A 13,747-nucleotide genomic window follows, 5' to 3' on the forward strand; every position below is an offset into this window, starting at 1 on the left:
TGCGTCATTCCGGCTCACTTTGACATCTTATGGGATGAGACTGATCTGCTTCCTGATGTCACTCATTGTCTACACTCGCTTATGACACTTTTGAGAGTCAGAAGGATCCCTGTGGAAAGGGATTTTCATTATTAGAATTTATCACAGATTTCCTATGTAGCTCCCCAGTAAGCAACTCTTCTCCACATATAGCCTGAGGTAATCTCTAACCTTTCACCTTTGCCTAACAAATAGATGTTATATGCTTAATGCAATGAAAACCAAATGTGAAACCATGCTCTCTCCCAGTATAAACATATTTGTAGCTTTTATGTGGCCCAAGTGAGCTTTAATTTTCACAGGCGATAGCTAAATAAGTTGGATGTTGACTGCAATGTGTGGTATACTGGATCATAAAATGAAGGATATAAGTTTGGAATGTGAAAGGAAAGTATTCGAGTACTGGGAAATTACTCAAGCATTTGCCATGTGCTAGGCCTACACCAGTCATGTTTCACTCGTTCCGTGCAGCACAAAGCTCACTGCTGAAGAACGGAGGCTCTGAAACCCAGCTTTCTGGGGGCACAAACCATAATGGCCTGTGAGTGATCCACGGTTGATTTCTTAACTCCTTTTGTGTCTCAGTTTTCTTACTATAAAGTAGAGCTAACAACAGCAGTCCATGCAAGACTGAGAGTGAGTATGGTTGAAGTATTGTTTTTGCCTCTTTCATATACATGGTCTAATGAAGTTGGCTAACCCACAGCCACACAGGCAGTGACGACTAGCAGGGCTAGGATCTAGAAGCAAATGACCTGTATTTATCATAGTGGAGAGAACACTGTTTTTTAACTGTCACTTCCTTCTTCACGTGCATTTCTTTACCCAGCTTTCACAATAGTCCATTAGATAAATGCTATTGGCCCTGAGGATTTCAGACAAGGAAACTGAAGCTCAAAAAGATGAAACAACTCACCCAAAGTCAGACATCTAGAGAACAGGGCTGGGATCCTAACGCATGTTTTCCAGTTCCAAATCCTGGGTTCTGTTCTTTGCCCCATGTTCTTCCTTTCTCTTACCAACCTGTGGATGGGTCAGACCCAAACCCGCCCTGTGAGCAAGAGTGACATAGCTAATGATAATGGTCAACATCAGTTAGGCCCTAACTCTACGCCTGGCTCAGTGCCTCGTTCATTACAGCAGTGACCTGCCACTCTTTGCTAATAAATTATCCAAGTGATTCTGGTGTGCATCAGCATTTCACAGTCACCACCTTCAGTTGGTTCTATAATCTAGGGGAAAATGAAGATTGTGGTACCTACAGTAACCATAACCTGAAGAAGGTGAAAAGTTCTGTTAAGGGCAAGAGATTCGGCATTTTCCCCCAACTCAAGTTTGTGGTTTATCCTGTGGTCAGAAGCAACACTGTTGCAGGGTTACATTTCGTCTTGTTTATATCCCAGTGCTTTCTTCATCTTTTGGCACATGTCATCTTCTAAGCCTTGTAACCATCTGAATATTTTGTCATCCATCCCTTTGATGGTATCAGGCTTCAATGGTCACCAGATGGGTAGATTTCTTTCTCTATTTTTACTGAAAATTAGTGCAACTCAATGGAATTTGTCAACAAATTAGACAAAGTAAGCTACAACACTTATGAGAAATTTACTTAGTAAACTTTATACAGAGAAACCAGCAACAAGAATATTTACTATGCTGAGTAATATATATTCAGGTTGATTTACCAGAAGACAACTGTCACAGATGACAGAAACCACAAGGAGTGATGTCCAGATGTCAACCTGGAGGGGTGGGGAAGTTTGATGCTGATCATGGGAAGCTGAGTGGAACAGGAATCATAGACCTTGGGAAGCAGTCTCCTTAGTGGCAAGCATCAGGACTCGAAGCAAAATATCCCTGACTTGGAATTCTCTCCTCACCACTTCCTAACTTCAAGATGCCATGCATGTCACTTATCTTGGAAGCTTATGTGATAGTTTTAACTTAGCAAATCACCTGGCATGATGGTGTGTAATAAACAGGAGTTCCTTTCCTCTTTATACCAGCCAGCCCATTAAGTCCACGAAGACTTAATGAGCACCTGCTGTATGCCCAACATTATTCTAGGTCGAACAGTGAACAAGAGCTAGAGTCTCTGTATTCATGGGGCTTGTACTTCAGAAGAGGAGAAAAACAACAGAGTCATAGAGTATGAATCCAAAGACTGCTAAGAAAATAAGACATGGTGATGAGATAGAGTGACTAGCAGGTACCAGGAAGGGATTACTTCTTTAGCAAAGGTGGTCAGGACCCACCTCATTAAGAAAGTGACATTTAGTAGATTTGAATGACAGGAATAATGCGATGGCTCAAAGCCATGGTTAAGTCACTAGCCATGTGATGCTAGACAAATCATTGAAATTCTTCTGAGGCTCCAATTTTATCACATACAAACGGTGGAAAATGAGTACACCTATGAGGCTTCAATAACTGAAACTTTTGAAATTTTCTTTCTCTTTCATACTGTCATATGCTATGAGTAATTGAAAAGGAAGAAAGAAAAGTCTCTTAATTAACTATGCTTTGGGAGTTGTGCCATTCTTTCATTATGTTATTTGGGCTTTTTTGAGATATTCTTCAAGGTTAAATGAGTAGGTTCTAAGTGAATAAAGATGAATGCATGATTTTTTAAAGCTGGAATCCTCACATTTTCTAGGGATTACATTGCTGGAGAAGACAGGAAACACTGCATGGCAGAGTTTTAGAGATGAATTGTGTGGCTTCACAATTACTTCATGTGTGGCTTTGAGTTTAAAATTTTGCATATGTGAGTGAAGCCAACACACAAAGCTGCCAGAATTCAGCAGATCCAACACTCCATTATCCAAGAGTCATGTGTACAGCTTTTTAAAATAATCCATGATCTGAAATGTGTCCTTTCTTAAAATGGTGTAGTAGACCTCCCTTGGGTCCCAGACAGTGTCTACCACAGTGAAACTTGGGATGCACAGAACTTGCCCCAAAGGAGTCTTTGTCTTTCAATTAACCACATAATTGCAGCCAGAATATCTTTGGTGTAATAATCCAGATGGCTGTCTCATTACCCCATTTTGCTTTTGTCACCATGGAGTAAATCTCAATTATGGAACCACAACCAAGAATGAGAATTTTGTGTACATAGCAACATGAAGTGTACAAGTAAATATTTTCCATTTTCGATTGCTGATATTTTTTGCTTACTTTATAAAAATGTGATCCCCAAACTACAAAACATTTTAAGTTGTTTTGCAATAACAGGTTATGATATAAGGATTGTAAAGTAAGAGCAAATGGAGACCAGGATGGCCCTTGGCTTCTACATGGCTCAGTACTAGCTTATTGTGGCCATGGAGGAGTGAACCCCAGACAGAAGATTTCTTGCTCTATCATTCCTTCTCACTCTGCCTTTAGAATATAATCAATCAATAAATTGATAAATTCTTGAATAAAAGGCAAAAAAAGAAAAGTAAGAGCAATTTGAGAGTTGGAGTTAGCATGTAGTAGAGGAAGCTGTGGAGCAATTACCTGAGGTTCACCTTCTAGGTCTCTAATGCAGAATTCCCCAGAGAACAATGGTAAGCTGCTGTCCACAGTGGACAGAAAACAAAAGGGGAATGGCATCTGAGCACTTGCCTTTTTGGAAAACTATGTCCTCATGGTTGTGCACTCTTTAGCTCCTTACCCAGACTCTAGGGAGTACAGTATAGCCATGATTCCCCTTATCTTACAGATGAGGAACTAAGGCTTAGTGAAGCTGAGAACCAGGGACACTCACCAGCTAACAAGTGGCAGAATTACAATGTAACCCAGGACTGCCCAACCCTGCAACCACCAACTCAGCTGTACAGAAAAATAAAGGAGTATTTTTGTCATATGCAATACTCGTTCTAATTAAAAGAAGAATTGACTCTGAATTTTTAAATATGGAATGGCCTCCTGAGGAATTATCTTCTTTGGAGGTCTATTAAAACCAGATCAGTTATCATTTATGTCTGGTATAAATTCAGTGTGGTCCCTCTCCAAGGTGAAAAGATAGACAAATGATTCTTCAAGTTCTTTTATAAATTTTGTAACCAAAGGCCAAGTCTACATATATGCAAAAGAAATCATTGGGGGGCATATCAAATCCAGTCATCCTGTTCTGCCTACCCTACCCCCATGCTGGTGGGGGTGGTGTCCAGATTGTCTGGAAGAACACATTTCCTGAAGCACAGTTGTACTGACCATTTTCCCACAATCAGGGAGAGGACTCAACTCCGTTCTAGTGTGTGCCCAATGGAATGAACACTATTCCAATGAATCTGTTGTCTGATGCCTACATTTCCATGTTGGGACCTACAAATCACAATTAAAACTGGAGTGAAAATGAAACTGCATTAGAAAATATGAATGTATTCTAAAATTCTGGTTGTTAAGTATGTCAGTTAGGATTGTATTTTTGTCCATAAATGTCAGAAGACCCATTTCCTTTCATGTGTAGGCTATTTTTCTTACCTAACAAGAGACCCAGGGATGTCAGCAAAAAAATAATGTCTTTCTATATTGGCCCAGGGCTTTCATGTGTGTGGTGGCAGTGTAGTTGCTACACCTCCTGGTGTGGAGTTCAGATAATGATATAAGAAAGCGAAAGCCTCTCTTACCAAACTTTGCCTTTCTATTTTGGATGGAAAGTGCTCCTCCAGGATTTTTCATTTGCCTCCTGTTGGCCAAGCGGTGTATGTACCACAGCCACTTCTATATGCAAGAGAATCCAGAAGTCTGTATATTCTGCTTTCCAGTCTTTACTATAGAAAAAGTCAAGGAAATGTTGAATTGCAATGGAGTGAGTCAACCCACACTGCTGTCAAAATGTGCCAAAAATTCCTATTTCTGGAAATAATAAATTTGAAATTTGATGCACAAATAGCACTCCATTACATAAACATTTAACAGCTTCATTTATCTCAATATTTAACAGCTATTATGAATGATTACAAAAATATTTTTAAAGCAAACAAGAAAAAGTAGGTAGACCTAGAATTCTATCTACAGTACATAAAATAGGAAGTCCATGGATTGGGGCACTAGACAAGGGTCTGAATTCCAACTTTTTACTTAATTAGGTATAGGATGTTTCTGTTCATCAATTTCTTTGTTTTTTAAGATTCTACTTATTTGTTTAAAAGGCAGAGCAACAGTGGGAGAGTCAGAGACAGAAAGAGAGAGCGAGATAAAAGAGATCTCCCATTTCTTGGTTCCCTCCCCAAGTGTCTGCAACAGCCAGGACTGGGTCAAGCTAAAAGCAGGAGCCAGTAACTCTATCCTTGTATGTCACGTGGGTGGCAGAGACCTAAGTACTGAGGCCATCGCCATCTGCTGCCTCCCAGGTTAGGAGGAATCTGGATGTGAAGTGGAGGAGCTGGGACTCGATATAGGATACAGGAATACGAAGCTGTGGCTTAACCCATTGTGCCACAATACCCACCACATTTCTTTGTAAATAAAATAGGGCAACAGTTGCTGGTCTTAGACTTGCTTTAGAATTAAATAAGCTACGTAGAATGTTTATATCTGCATAGAGTCTGGCACTTAATGTAGGACATAGTAGTTATTTAGTTATTTTCTCCTTTGCTTCGCACCCTCTATTCAGTGAGTGCATAAACCCTCACAAAACCCAACACAGAGACAGAGCTGACAGCTGAAGAATCAACTCTGTGATTGCAATTAGAACAAACCCATCGAACGCTGTGTAGCCTTTCTCTGTCAGTGCACACCGAGATTCTTTCATTTCAAGCTTCATCACATTATCTTAGCAAACCAGACAAAAATGTCTGAGGGATTTTCTTTTCCAAGCTGCATCATATGCTTCAAAGTGCCATCTGCTGTGACTAGTTACAAAATAGCATCAACAAAGCCATTTGGTGACATTTTTAAAAGCGAGTTCAGTGTTTGTTACCATGGGCTGTAATTCCCAGAATTTGTGCAATTTGTTCTGTGTTGTTGGGATGGGAAATAGAGCTTCCACTGAGGCTCTCCCCTGTTTCAATACATTATCCTCATCCTAGTACGTAAAGCCAGGTTTTAGATGGGGTTTCTTTCCATTTTAATTATCTCCTCACATCACGCCACACTTTTCATCAAAGATAGATGTTTAAAGCTTTTCAATTCATAGTCACTACCGCAAAATTCTGAAGAGGAAAAACAAACTGAAAAGAGCCAGCAGATTTGCATAGTCAAAATCTCATTTCCACACTATGGCAAAGTAGAAAAAATTCTACAACACAATTCAAAGCCATGGATTGTTGTTCACATATGAATTCTCTGGCCTATAGCTAGCTATCATCTAACCTGATTATTTTTCTTTACCTGAAAAAAAAAAAAAAAAAGAATGAACGTACCTATCCTACCCGTCTAATCTGGTTGAAATGAAGGTCATTGTGAAAATGCACTTGAATTCTCAGTGCACGAGGAGCAATGCATGAGGAGCCAGCACTGTCCCACAGCAGTTTAAGCTGCTACTTGCAATGCCACCTCCTGTACCAGGGTGTTGGTTTGAGTCCTAGCTGCTTCACTTCTAATTGAGTTCCCTGCTAAGGTACCTGGAAAAGCAGCAGAAGGTGGCCCACGTACTTGGACCCCTGCTACCTAGTAGGAGACCAGGATGGAGTTCCTGGCTCCTAGCTTTAGCCTGGCACAGCCCAATCTGTTGTGGCAATTTGAGCAGTGAACCAGCAGTGGAAGATACGTCTTTCTCTCATTGGCACTCTACCTGTCAAATAACTAAATCTTTTTCTAAAATAAAAAACAGTGGGTGATATACTAAAGCCAATTTTCCTCTTTCCTATCTATTGTATTATGGTTTATACCATATTGTTGCACATAATGAATTCTATACCCTTCTCAATCTCCCATCTGATTTCTCACTTGATTTTTTATAGTCAGTTTTTCTTACAAGAAGCCACTGCTGTTCCTTCACTGTCTCATCCACCCCTAAATCTGACCTTAACTGATTCTTCCTGGGTTCTACTGCTTCCAGCTGTTCAGACTAAGTATCCAACTCTCTTCAGGTGGCACATCCCTTCCCAGACCACATGCAGCCAAAGTCACCTCATGTTCATTGAACAAATGTCTATGAGTGTCTACCAAATCAGGGATTATCAAAATAGACAAGAATCCCTGCCCTCTTGGGCCTTTGCCCTCTGGCTTCACACACTGAACATACTGGCGAAGACATTCAAACATCAGCAATCAATGTCATATGTCTCCTCTCACTGAGCAACTACCCTCCGGTGTTTCTTGGTGTCTCTGTGCTGGGCTTACAAGTATCCATGGACTCCAAGGCAACAGTCACTATGCAAATCACAGTCTAACTCCTAGCCAGTTATGCAAATCATACACTGAGATAGAGTTTGTCTTGAGAAGGTAACATTGGTGTGAAGGAAGCAATCTCTTGGAGTCAGGGTGTTGCTAAGTTTTGGACAGAAGTGGAGAGGAAGCCATTTCTCCATGTTAAGTCACCTGGTCCCCAACATAACTATGTTTACAGCCAGAGACTCAAGCCTTTACTGGAAATATTGTCCTAAATGTTTTCCTGGAAACATTCCCTCCAGAATCTGAAATTAACAACTCTCCGCATTGCAAAACCAGTTCCTGGGCAGAGAACAGAAAACACTTCTTTTCTCCATTGTCCTTAGGTCATCCCCCAACTCAATTATTTCCACTTAGTCATCCCTCACACCTCTCACCCTCAATAGCTAATCTCCAGCTTCTAGTTGGACATAAAACTCACTAAAAACAAAAATATGAAGAATCTATGTAGAGCTTGGTACTGTCAGTTTGGTGGCACAGACTGAAGTCAGAAACTGGTAGCTGAACAAGTCTGAATACTTGCTGCAGCAGTCTTCGCAGCATCTTTGTGAAGAGCCAGTTTTCTTTCTTTTACCCCCTACTGGTCCTGCACGATGCATTTAACCTGTCTGATTGAACAGACAGAAATGGGTCAAGAGAGCCAACTCAGGGTCATTTCAGGATGGAAGAAACTTGGACACATGTACAGGTTGAAAGCAATGAGCCAATGGTAGAATTTGAAGATATCAGGGAATGAGTTTAGGTAGTTGGGCCAGGAGGTCTTGGAGGTGCAAAAGGTGAGTCAAAACAACCACCAGAGAAAGGGTTTGTGTTAAACAAGCAAGAGTCCTAACTCAGACTCAGGTCCACTGAAACAGGAGAGAAGCAAGTGAGGATACATAGGAATGTGAATAGGGGGAGTAGGGAAACTGAGGGGATTGCAACGATGCCCTCTGTTTTCTCTGGGAAGTCGTAACTGGGATCTTAGCTATGATAAGGACAGTGAAGTAATCAAACATGTACTGAGCACACCCGGTCTGGTGCTTGTCATAGACTAAGCACTAGGAAAAACCTATCCACTTCTTTCCCACTTGATAGGTTGAAATTTATAGCAAATGTTTATCTACAAATGATCTCATATAAAAATAGCACATGACATCGCCCGTATTTTTTACCTTTTAAGTGAAACACACAAACCTTCCTGAAACATTTTTTGTTTTAAACTCTGAACTACATGACCTCTCTAAACTCATCTCGGTTTTGAAAATAACTTGGCCCAAGTGCATACTATTGGAGAAGCCCTCCGGCCACACGTATTCTCCTTCCGTGACCCACAAGCCTGGGGAATTTTCTGTATGTGTGTGCAGGAAGAAAACTAAATTCCAGAGCTTTTGTGTTCTGTGTTGTAAAAATGGCTCCAGACATGACAAATGAGAGGGAGATAATCTAAAACATGGACCATTTTTATATCTGGTCTTTGAAGATTTTAATAAGCATGAGCTTTCTGGAGCCAAATCAGGTTTTAGACTTCCAAATGTTTCAGATTTAGACCGTCTTCCTTTGATTGTTTGAAATCACTAGGGTTGGTTTCAGAAGGTTTCGTGCTCAGACTTGAGAGTAGCTGGTGGATAGACCACAGCAGGTAGTGGTCTTCAGGTAGGTGGGAGGCTCAGGGTTCTCATCCACCTTGCCCTGGCACCCCTCACCCATGCCACAGTGGGGAGCAGCCAGAATGCTGATAGACTGGCCCAGATCCAGCCAGTCCTTCAAGGATCCCAAGAAGATTCTTCTGTGACAACAAAGGTTAGGAGCTTGAGATTTCTTGAACACTAGTTCTATCTGTCCACCTACCCTCCTATCTACTTACCCAAGTATTGTAAATAAGTATTGGTCTCTTGGTCTTGTCTTTTAGAAATGCTATTCACAGACAAGACCACTGCAATAATAAAGATATAGGATTAAACACTACAACATACCTGGCTCTATTGCAGGCACTTGGAATAGAGCTGGGATCAAACAGACAAACTCCTCCCTCCAGGATCTTAGGTTCCAGATAATTAGTTGACAGACAAATAAGCCACAAAAGCATGTAAGTCAGGAGGACCATGGACAAGGTAGTGGCATCAGACCAGAGAGGGGCAGGTGTACTGATTTAGACAGGTAGGCCAAAGAAGCTATGAGCCAGGGGAAGCCAGCAGCACAAGAGAGGAATGAGCTCTTTGAGTCCAGCATCTGGGAGCAGAGTGTTCTTGAGTGCACAGGAACAGGCAGCAGAGAGGCATGATGGATTGTGCTTGACTTGTTGCAGGAACTAGTTGGCTGGAATGGATTTTGACGAGATGGGAGGTCAGAAAGGAGTGGGAGAAAATCACCTATGGTCTTGCAAGGATGTTGGTCCCCATCCGGAGTGAGGTGAGCACTGCTGCAGGTTTTATGCAGGAAAGTGATTGACAGATTCTGCGTTAAATTCTGAAAGTCCACTGTGATGGCTGTTTGGAAAATCGACTGTCAGGAGGTCCAGTGAAGTGGATTATGTCATTGCTCTAGCTCTGGTAGGCCAGCCAGGCGATTTCAACAATAGCAGGCGCACTTGGTGAAGAATTTGCTGGCCAAAACAAAACATACATAAAAAGTTAACAAGCATGTACCTTAATAGCTTATATTTTACATTGCATTTTTTTGTTTGAGGAGAGACAGATCACATCATAGCGTAGTAATAAAAGAAAATTAATTTGACTAAGACATTTCTATTTGTAGCATTTTATTTCACCAGCCATAAACCTCAAATACCAGATTGTTAAGTTCAAAACCAGACCTCAAAGCCAAAGGAAAGACTGTCTATTCTCCTTCCTTCTCCTTGGACCTGCCTTTGCTAGCAGGCAGACTGATACCTCCCAGACAGCAGACGTCTGGGACCCAGTCTGGCTCACCAGGATTCTGGGGTGCTACTCCAGGATCTTGTGACTACATGTCCCATTGTAACAGGATATTGCCTTGCCTGGCCTTGTTTCTTATGCATGGGGCTTTTTTTTTTTAACAGGCAGAGTGGACAGTGAGAGAGAGAGAGACAGAGAGAAAGGTCTTCCTTTGCCGTTGGTTCACCCTCCAATGGCTGCCACGGCAGGCGCGCTGTGGCTGGCACAGTGCGCTGATCCGATGGCAGGAGCCAGGTGCTTCTCCTGGTCTCCCATGGGGTGCAGGGCCCAAGCACTTGGGCCATCCTCCACTGCCTTCCCGGGCCACAGCAGAGAGCTGGCCTGGAAGAGGGGCAATCGGGACAGAATCCGGCGCCCCGACCGGGACTAGAACCCGGTGTGCCGGCACCGCTAGGTGAAGGATTAACCTACTGAGCCGCGGCGCCGGCCCATGCATGGGGCTTTTAGGGGAACTTCTGGAGGAGAAGCTAAAGCAGAAACTATCTAACTGAAGACTTAGAGGTGAGACACTCAAATAAGGTTTATCAATGTCCGTAGCTGTCATTTAGTTAATCATTCCACAAATGTATGTCCTTAAAATGTAACAGGTATTCTAGATGCTCAGAACAAGGCAACAAAAGGCACAGACTAAAAGGCCTTCCCTTGATGATACAAAAAATAGAGTAAGATATGCAATGTGTTAGATAATAAGACATGCAATGGGGAAAATAAAGAGAGAGATGCAGAATCATTGGGTTTGCAGGTTTAAGAAGAGTGGTCAGAAGAACCTTCCTTGGGAACGTGAAATGAAGATATAGATATAGATAAAGGATAGAGAATGCCGAGAGAGAACCATAGGCATGGATAGATATAGCCATAGATATAGACATACATCTGTAGGAGAATCTGTATAAGTAGGAAGAACAGTATATGTCAATGTCCTGTAGCAGGAATAAACCTAGCATAATTTAGGAGCAACAGAAAGACAGTGTGGTCAGAGTCAAATGAACAAAGGAGAGGAAAGCAGAACATGAGACAATGTGATGCGGTGAGGCAGGCCAAACAAGGCCTCGTGGCTGACTCTAAGCCTTTAGCGTTTTCTAAACTTTTTTATGTTAATTTTTAATTAGTTTTTGCAGATTCAATGTGAATTGTTGATACTAAGAACATAATGATATTCCCTTCCTCCCACTCTCCCTCCCACCCTCCATCCTCTCATTCCTTCTGCTTTATTTTTTTTTTTTTTTTGGTTTTTGAGACAACATATTTTAAGTTTACATTACAGTAAAAAAAATAAGCCTTTAGCTTTTACTCAGAAAAAGAGAGGCACCCATCTTAAGGTCTTAGCAGGATTGTTTTCTCTGCTGGGTGCCTTCTCCAATGGCAGGCACGCAAGACCAGATGGAGAATTGTGTAATAATTTAGGCAGAAGCTAATGTTGACAGGACGCACTTGGCAACAGCAGAGACAGTGAGAAATGATGACATGCTTGAGGAGAGCTTAAGAAAAAACAAAATGATTTGTTGATGTGATATTTGCAGGAAAGAGGAGAATCACAGGTGATTCAAAGGTATTTGGCTTAAACATCTGAATAATGTGTCATCAATTATTGAGATGAGGAAGTGTGGGAGCAGGTTGACCACGAGGACCCAGGTGTCAGACCTGCGCGGCTGTGGAGATGTCTAATGGGTGGCTGAATGTGAGTCTGATGTCCAGAAGAGAGATCTGGGCTAGAAATGGACATTTTAAGCCATATGACCAGAATTGCCAAGGGAATAGTATGGATAGAGAAGTGAAAGTAACCAAGGGTTGCACATGGACTTCCAACGTTTCCAAGCTTAGGAAGGGAAGGAGGATCTGAGAAAGGAGGCAACGAAGGACACTAATGGGCAGCAAGAAAATGAGCAGACAGTAGTTTCTCAAGGGTGAATGAAGACTTGGGGGGGGGGGGGACAATAGATCAAGTACCAAGAGAACTAAGCTATTGATGTAGACACCTGTGGGTTGCTGATGACCTTGAAAATGGTTGGTTCCTGTGGAGTAGAGGAGCAGAAGCCTGATGGGTGAATTTAAGATTGAGTTTGAAGAATGAAATTGGTGAATATAGGTCATTTTTTTCAGAGTGACCCTTGAGAGAGCTGTTGGGGATTTAAAGACAGAGGAGAAGGTATGAAATGGTTATAAAGGAGAATGAGTTCCAGTGAAATAGAAAAATCTATCTTTAATGAGATGCATTAATGAAGCATCTTTGGGGTGAACGGTCTTATGTTGGGATGGAGAGCAGTCAGCATGGCTGTATGTACCTTTCTCCAATGCATCCAGTCAAAGTAGTGCGTTAGCCAATAAGATAAAATAAAGCAAAAGGGGAGCCAAGGAGTCAAGAATGTGTCTCAGAGAATACTTATCATAAGATTAGGCAGAGTAAGGAAGGAAGTGCTGATGTAAATAAAGTACAGAGGTAAGGTGGTCATGCCCAAGAGAGGTCAAAGAGCAGCTGGACTTGGCATACTGGATGGAGTTGACTGAGCAGGGAAAACAGCAAGTGGTGATAGAAGAGTAGGGAAGTTTAATTCGATTTTATGAAGACTCTGTACTTTCTGCTTAATAATAAGGGCAATCATGTGATCAGAGAACCAGGACCATTGGAAGAAAGGTCAAGAAAGTGTGAGATCAAGACTGCAACAAGTCTTTAAGTAGATGATGGAATCACTGAGAATTTTAATAGTGTTGGAGAGAAAGGGGACCAGAGCTGAAAGCTCTAAGACAAGAGGGAGGTGGCACAGACTAGTACCTCCAAGAGGACTGGATGTGGGAAGTGAATGGTATCAAGGAGGGGGCTGTCTGGCCCATAGGCTGTGTGAGGCCCATGAAACCATTTGGTCTGACTCTGCCAAGGCAACCATAGGCAGGACACAAAATTCAGTAAATCTATAACAGGCTAATTTTTAAGTTGATAATTTTGTATGACCTGAGAATGATGCTATAAATATCCACATGACCCTTCACAGAAAAAAGGTTTCCTACCCTTGGTAGACGAATGACGTGAGATTTGACACTGAAGGATGAATGGTCTGGAATCAGCAAGGAAGTCATCGACTTCACTTCCAGGCTCAGTGGAATGAAGAGGGGGCGATACAGTTAGAATGGCTCTCATACAGAAATCAGCGAACAGTAAATGCTGGCAAGGACGTGGAGGAAAAAGTACTACTGTTGGCGGGAATGTAAACTAGTACAGCCATTGGGGAAGGCAGTAAGGAGATACCCAAGAAAGCTGAAAATAGGTCTACCATATGACCCAGCAATCCTACTGTTGGAAACTTACCCAAATGAAATGAAATCAGCAGATAACAGAGTTGTCTTACCCCCATGTTTATTGCAGCTCAATTCACAATAGCTAAGATACGGAATCAACCCAGATTTCATCAACTGATGACTGGATAAAGAAATTATGATCTATATACATTATAGAAAACTACTCAACCATAAAA

General features: G+C 41.8%; 1 protein-coding gene and 1 long non-coding RNA gene across 9 annotated transcripts in view; one reads left to right on the forward strand and one right to left on the reverse strand.

Moving 5' to 3' along the window:
* C1QTNF7 (C1q and TNF related 7) overlaps window positions 1–13,747 on the forward strand; it is a 119,676-nt gene that overhangs the window by 36,260 nt on the left and 69,669 nt on the right. Inside the window, exon 1 of one of the 5 annotated variants that reach the window (XM_089326947.1) lies at window positions 9,651–9,756. The exons of the other annotated variants lie outside the window; for them this stretch is intronic. The gene's annotated coding sequence lies outside the window, so the exon portion shown is untranslated. Of the gene's footprint in view, window positions 1–9,650; window positions 9,757–13,747 lie in introns of those variants that run through there. 5 annotated transcript variants of the gene reach the window in all.
* LOC127486330 (uncharacterized) overlaps window positions 1–13,747 on the reverse strand; it is a 68,209-nt gene that overhangs the window by 4,165 nt on the left and 50,297 nt on the right. For 2 of the 4 annotated variants that reach the window (XR_016229768.1, XR_016229766.1), the window contains exon 2: window positions 9,717–9,949. This is a non-coding gene — a long non-coding RNA (uncharacterized LOC127486330). Of the gene's footprint in view, window positions 1–955; window positions 1,063–9,320; window positions 9,950–13,747 lie in introns of all 4 variants that reach the window. The other 2 variants (XR_016229765.1, XR_016229767.1) reach the window with 2 other exon arrangements.

The sequence above is a fragment of the Oryctolagus cuniculus genome, chromosome 2 (assembly GCF_051225735.1).
Source record: "Oryctolagus cuniculus isolate XC-2025 breed Fujian yellow rabbit chromosome 2, ASM5122573v1, whole genome shotgun sequence".
Classification (NCBI taxonomy): Eukaryota; Metazoa; Chordata; class Mammalia; order Lagomorpha; family Leporidae; genus Oryctolagus; species Oryctolagus cuniculus.